We start from the raw sequence: 7,422 nt of genomic DNA, 5'->3' as shown, positions 1-7,422 counted from the left end.
ATAGAGAATTTTATTGTTCTCTCGAAGACCGATGTACTTTGCCATGACACTGTTGTAATCATCCATCATTTTAGAATTGAGTGCCCTAAGTTGTGCAACCCTATTCCAGCAAGATTCAGTACACAACAGATAGTTGACAGTGTCAATGAGCGATCTTGGTTTGTCTGGCTGAGTTTGGACTTGGGCTTGGGGTGCTGGTTTGGCCACTTCATCTGGATGAGATCCTGTTGATTGTGGGGCCTTCACATCAGATGATGCAGTAGTCGCAGGTGAAGGTGAGGAAATCTGAGCGGCGTTGGGATTAGTAGTAAGTGGCGAAGTAGCAATGGCCTTCTGACGGTTAGACATAGATGACGATGTGCTTGCGTGATTCTGACTCCTCTGCTTGTCTTCCTGGACATATTCATTGACTAAAGAGATCACATCTTTTGTTTCCGTTGTAGAGTGATTGTATGTCCCCATGATAACTGCAACACGATAGTCCCATGTCTTGCTTCGTGGCAACTCGTACAGAAAAGCCCTGTTAATCCTACCAAGTGTCACCTTTAATCCGCTCTTCTCGATTTCAGAAAGCAGTTGCGTAAATCTTCTGATCACGTTTTCTACGCTTTCACCCTCTATGTATCCGAAATTATCGAGTTGTTTCCAGACCAACTCACGTTGAGAAACACTACCAGGAGAATTCATTGTTGAACCAAGTTATGTAAAACACGAGCCATGACAAGAAACAATGCAGACACTAATTCGAGCACGTCGCAGATGTGCGAATCTGTTTCTTTTACTGCACCTCAAAAACTTGTCAAAACTTATACCGCAAAACAAAAAACTCCCCTTTTTTTAATTGAAATTCTTTTAATTAATTAATTATAAGATTTATATTAAAAGAAAATCTAATTAATATAATAATTATATTAATATTATAATTATATTATATTAATAATTAGGTAATGATTACCTAATGATTACTATTATATTAATATATGATAGTAAGTAAACTGAATGAACAGTATTTAGGGTAACACATGACGCGTGGCTGCTTCTTAAGAAGCGGTTGACACACGTCTCCACAACACAAAACCCTAAAACTATTGCACATCCCACACACATACGGAGAGAGGGAGACCTTGTGATGGTTCCCGCGGAGTAATAGCGGTGGTGATTAGAAACCATAGCAACCCTAAAACTACTGCACATCCCACACACATGGGTCATCTTGATTGGTTAACAAGGGCGGTGCCTTCACCCCTGCAGTCCATATATAAGGCGGTGAGAAAAAGGTATCGATTGATGATGGTGGAGCGGTTAACGGAGGAGCACCGCCGCCCCTTCTGTCTATCTTGTATGATCGACGCTTATCCCGTCTTCGATCTCCTCGGCTAAGCGCCTGTTCAGTGCGGCCATTTGAGTCAGATTTCTCCATGGTAATCTCTTTTTATCTCCATTCTTGAGTTTTATGCTTTTAGAGCTTTTGGTATAATGTATTATTTCTCTAATTTGAGAACTCTTTGGATCTGTAAAGCCTAAAGAATTTCTGGTGTAAAACCCTAAGTCTACTATGAATTTCTAGGGGTGGAGTTTAATTGTTGATATCCAGTAATCTTGATTATTGGGTTCTGAAATATGAAATCCGGTGATCATGAAGTTGTAAAGGTGGAATCTTTGCATGTTAGGAACTCAAAGATCCGGATTTTGAATTGGAACTTTGATCGTGTTGCTGTTATGAAACCCTAACGGGTCTTTGTTCCTGAATGGGGTCTTTGATTTGTGTTGTTGTAGTCTTTGTATCCGAATGGGGAATTTGATTGTACCACTGTATTGAAACCGTAAGTTAGTCTTTGCTTTTGCAACCTCCGTTGCAGCCATTATCAACCAGTTGAATTTCACTCGGCCTGTTGGAATTAAGAGTATATGGAACTGAAAGCTATATTTGGTCGTTGCGTACCAAGTTCGTTTGCTGGCTATGATGACTTTGGTAAAAAAAAGTTTAGGTTTGATGTTGCATAGCAAGGATGGTGAGTGCAGAGTTTGCTACTAGCAACCTGTTACGCAGCTATGATAACCTCAATACCTATTCTGAGTTGTCTATTACAAGGCATTAAGAAACCAAAATGTGTTCCAGTTCAATAAACGACCTCATTAAAATGAGTGAATCATTTCCGTTTGAATGGATCAGTAAAAATGGAAAGAAGGGTTTCATGTAACTTCAATGACTGCAGCTAGCAGTCGTTGGGGTGTTGTGATGTCAACAAACGCAGGATTTTTTGACCAGGTATTGTTATGTGCTTTTATCGAGCATATAAAAGTTATAGCAGAATGTTAAATTTGCAAATTTGAATGCATATTGTTAATATTTTGGTAAGTAACAACAATGCATTTGAGTGCAAAGTAAATTATAGTTTCTTTTTCAAGTGCTACACATAAAATAAATTAAAAAATTTGTTCAGATATAAAGCATTATTAACCAAGTATTTACTACCCTACCTTCCTGTCATGAGATTGTATTATCAAATCTGATATATTACTCTAAATGCTTAAATCCCTCGCTAGGTATATGCAGTGCGAGATTATTTCTCCTTTTAATGCTTCTATTCCCACAGGCGTGATGAAGAAGATTATTAAGGAAGGTGATGGGTATGAAGCACCACTTAATGGTGATAAAGTTGAAGGTAATTTTATATTTTTAAACTCGGGCTCTTCATGAGTTGAGCTCGATGAGCTAAAGCTTAGTTCGAATTTTCAACCAAGCTGGCTTGATTCAGCTTGCCTTGAATTTTAAACTGAACTAACTATTTGAGCTGGCCTCAGCTACTTTACAAACCAAGCCAAGCCTTCAAGCTGGCTAGGCCTCTTGCTTTAGGTCAGCTCAAGCTTGATTCGAATTTTAAACCGAGTTGGCTCGGCTTGAATTCTAAATCGAGTTGAATATGTTATTCGGGGCTCGGCTTCTTAACAAAAGCGAGTCAAGTCAGATATGCTTGCTTTAGCTCAATTATTTAGATTTATTTATACATTTTCTTTGAAGTTCAGCCATTAATCATTTGCTAGAGCCTTGAGCTCGGCTTGAATTCTAAATTGTGCTTAGCATTTGATCTGGGGCTCGGCCTGGTTCATTTATACATTTTCTTCCATATTCAACCGTTAACTATTTGCTTGACCCATCATCAGCTTGTGCTCGGCTTGAATTTAAAGATCGCTCGGTGGCTAGAATTCTGAAGTTTGAACCAAGCTGAACGAGGCTCGAATTTAACCTGAGATGGCTCAGGTTTATTTATACATTTTCTTTCAAATTTAACCATTAAACATTTGCTCGAGCTAGCGTGAGCTTGAAATCAGCCCTTAAACCAATTTTGAACTTGGCTGAATATTTGAGTTGGGGCTAGGCTCCCTTACAAACCAAGCCAACTCGGTTAGGATCGGGTCACCTTAGCTCGATTGCCCAGGTTCATTTATACATTATCAGAGTATTTGGTGCAGAGTGTGATCATCTTATTCAAGTGGTGGGTATTTAATAATTTATCTTTTTTTGTATTTTTCTTATTTTGTTTTAAATTTTAATCCAACTGCAAGGGTGTTTAATGTGTAGAAAAGTCAACGACTTGTGAAAATTCAGCGAGTTTTATATATATATATATATATATATATATATATATATATATATATATACATTAGGATAAAGGGATTATGCTTATGAGTTTTCTATAGTTTAGCATTATATTAATCAACTTTGGAATATTAGGTAATTGCTGAAGAAAACTGAGACAAAATTCGAGTTCCAAATACCTATTAACAATCCATTAAGTCACTAATTTCATCTCTGCCGCTCATGATGATGATCATGTACTAGTTGGATTGCCTAAACTCCATACGCTTCCTGCAGGTAAAAAGATTTATGTTTTTTTTTTGGGCTGCAAGCTTTTAACTTTGTTTAATTAGATGCTTTTTACATGATGGCTTTGTGTAACATCTTGTATTGTTAAAAATTATACATATGCTTTTTTTACTTTTAAGTTGAAGTTTTTATGCAGCATGATATTTTTGCTATTCTTGAATATGATGTGAATGATGTGAGGTTTTTACCAATATTTATAGGAGTTTTTATAATGGGCCTTGAAAGCTCCTTATCAGCCCAAAATCGCCTTCCAACAAATGAACCAATTGAGGAGTTTTTATTCAAGAGGTGTAAGAATGTGAATTGCAAACAGTTGTTGACTGTTGAAGACTGTGACTGCAAGATTTGCTCTACAAAGAAAGGACTTTGTAGCGAGTGTATGTGTCCTGTTTTTCTAAACTTTGACTTTGCCAGCAAAACCTACAGTTGGATCGGTTGTGATGTGTGTTCTCATCAGTGGCACTCAGAAGAATATCATAAAGCCCAGACAAAGCTTAAAAGGACCTGCAGGCACAATTGAGATGGAATTTAATCATCTTTGTTGTGGTCATGCTTCTGAAATGTTTGGATTCATTAAGGACGTTTTCAAGTCTTGTGCAGAACAATGGTGTATGGAAACGTTAATTAAAGAGCTTGAATAAGTAGTTTGATAGTTGAGTAATATTTATATTTTTGTCAAATATCTTGTATCTTGTCCATGTGTAAGTTTAAACATATGATAGTTTGATAGTTGAGTAAGTTTAAATATCTGATGTGTTCATACATGGACAAAGGTAGGAATCTAGATGAGAGTATGTTCTATGTGTGGTGGCAGAGGTTAAGTTATGAGATCCAATAGGCGGAGGTCAAGTTATGAGATTCAAGATGTATGATGACTGTATCATGATAACACGACAAATAACATATTGTAAATCGTGCAACGCACGACAATGAACAACACTAGTTATAATTATTATATAATTAAAAAAACAAACGACAAATGAAATGTCGTTTTGATGACTCTGTCTTCTACGTTTAACCCAAAACCAAACCCTAAATTTAAAAACAGCTGCCGAACAGATGATGACGATGATGATGATCGGCGACGGAATGAAGAAAAGGAAGACGGACAGAGACGATGGCAGATGATGAACAATGGACGAGGTGAAAGATGTGAAGGGTGATCGGAGCGGAGAAGGTATGACGACGGAGGTGATGAAGTCGATGACGGTGGTCGGAGATGATGGTGGTGAAGCGGCAGTGATGTGCAGATAAACGATGGTGGGTTAACGTTACAGGTGGTGGTTATGGATGGAGAAGGATGATGAATCTGATGTGCGATGATAGATGTATGTGTTTGGGATGAACAGAGATGCGACGTACGGAGATGCACAGAAATGAAGATTTGAAACGACTGTTTACTTCGAACCCATCTCGGATGGATGATTTTATGTATCTTGGATGACTCTTTTTCATTGCGGATGATGTCGGACAGCGGCGGATCTAGAAAATCCGCCAAGCCGTAACGTTTTATAAATAAGCAGTAACGAAATCGAAAAAACCTCAAATTTTTCCAAAATTTACACTAATTTTTCCAAATTTTTCCGCGCCAAGCCGTAGCGGGCGTTGCCCCCCGGCCTAAGGTATATCCGCCACTGATGTCGGATTGAGCAGAAGATGATTTTTGTCCGAAATGAGCTATGAAGCTTTGTTCGAAATGAGTCCGAAATGAGCTATGAAGCTTTGGTGATGAGACCGAAATGAGTTTTGTCCCGAAGTTTTGTTTGAAATGATGATGACAGATGACGTTAAGAATTGAGAATTGAAAGAGGACAGAATTTGATGATTACGATGATGTCAGAAGATGATATTGATGAGATTTCAAATGAATGTTGATTTCGGATGAGAGTCTGTTGATTTCAGATGAACAGTGATGATGTTATGTTGATCTGAGATGCAAATGATGATGTCGGACAAGATGATGATTGAGTTGATGATTTTGATGATGAGCTAATGATGATGATAAATGACGTTTTCTGAAAAAAAATCTGAAAAATGATTTGATTTTGAATTTTTTAAAATTGATAAAAACCTTTTAACACTTTTCCAAAAGATCAAAACACCAAAATATTATGATTTTTGAAGAACGCGTGATGAACACAATGAAGAACTTCAACCAAAAAATCAGATTTTTCTTGAGTGTTTGATATCAAATTGGCTCTGATATCAATTGTAAGTCCCGAAAATACGGATCAAACAACGATATCAAACAATCACCAAGGATGGGCGGAATCCAAACTTGATGATCTTCAAGAAATCAAGAACAAGAATATGAAGATTTGAATATTCAAATGCTTAAACTTGCATACAATAGAATTGTCTAATACAAGTTTTAAAAAAACAAATCAACCAACCAACCTTTTGCCCCTAATTATCATTTCCTATTTATAGTAAGGGGTTTCCCCCAAAACCCTAGGCACATTATCCTTAAGCCCACTCTAATACCCACCTTCTAGAAACATGGTCCATTAGCCAATAATTCCTACTAATCCATAAACCTATAGGGCCTAACAAGGTCTAGAGCTTAGATAGTTTTCAAATTTCTTTAATGAGTTTGCATTTTAGGGGGAGTAGAAAATTTCAGAAAATCCAAAAACATTAGAAAATTTGAAAAAAGACAAAAACATGATAAAATTAAAAAAAAACGAGTTTTGTTGTGAATAGAGGAAATGATAGTACATCAGTAGACTGTCACAACATGCTAAAGAATTGGAGAGTTAAAAATGTGATAAACAATCTCACTGCGGATATGCCAGTAGATTTTTACACATTCAGTAGATTGTGACGAGATATAAACATAAAATTTCAAACTTGCTTGTTCTGTGGGTTAACAACTTCTTGGATATATAGGTAACCCCTGAAATCTCGTTTGAAAGGTCCCTTATTCTGAGATACTAGGTCTTTATACTCAGTGATATCTGGGGTATTATCCCGGGACTTCTGCTGTATGGAAGTACTGACCTAGTCCCCGGATGATGCTTTCTGCAAAATCTTGAAACATAGCTTCACCCTCAGCAAGCTGATGAAACAATAAAATTGATAGTCGCTGTTGTTGTAAACAAAAGATCCTCTAAAGGGGACACACCGAAAATCGAAGCCGTCATCTCTTTGCGTATACGGAAGTATCGACCTGAGCTCTCACGGCCCTCGCATTTAACCCCTAAACAGATATCATCTGTGGCATACAGTAACACCTCGAAATTTTGTGTCCAATAATGTGTTAACACGTGTCATGAGTTTACACGTGCCATTAAATATTAAATAAAGGACAAAAGCTGACAAACCTTGAAAGTATGTAAATTCGATGGTTATAAATGTCAACAAAGGGTAAATATACTGTATAGTAACTCTAAACGATGCTCGTACCCTCAAACGAATAAATCATGGATCGTACGGAAGCGAAACGCGGAAGAAAGTGAGAGATTAAAGCTGCAGGGGTTAACTGTGTCAACATGTTTGATTATACCTCTGAGTGACCCTTTGACGAACCCGAA

General features: G+C 37.3%; 1 long non-coding RNA gene across 5 annotated transcripts; it reads left to right on the top strand.

Moving 5' to 3' along the window:
* The first annotated feature begins 1,050 nt into the window (after positions 1–1,050).
* On the top strand, positions 1,051–4,636 carry LOC110944811. 5 transcript variants are annotated; one of them, XR_004893832.1, is made up of 5 exons: positions 1,051–1,421; positions 1,777–2,666; positions 3,166–3,497; positions 3,737–3,877; positions 4,090–4,636. It is a non-coding gene; the product is annotated as an uncharacterized LOC110944811 (long non-coding RNA). The 5 variants fall into 5 exon arrangements; XR_002595022.2 differs by having other exon boundaries at positions 1,056–1,421; positions 2,598–2,666; XR_002595021.2 differs by having other exon boundaries at positions 1,056–2,269; positions 2,598–2,666.
* Positions 4,637–7,422: the final 2,786 nt, after the last annotated feature.

The sequence above is a fragment of the Helianthus annuus genome, chromosome 1 (assembly GCF_002127325.2).
Source record: "Helianthus annuus cultivar XRQ/B chromosome 1, HanXRQr2.0-SUNRISE, whole genome shotgun sequence".
NCBI lineage: Eukaryota > Viridiplantae > Streptophyta > Magnoliopsida > Asterales > Asteraceae > Helianthus > Helianthus annuus.
This window is presented reverse-complemented; position numbering and strand designations above follow the sequence as displayed.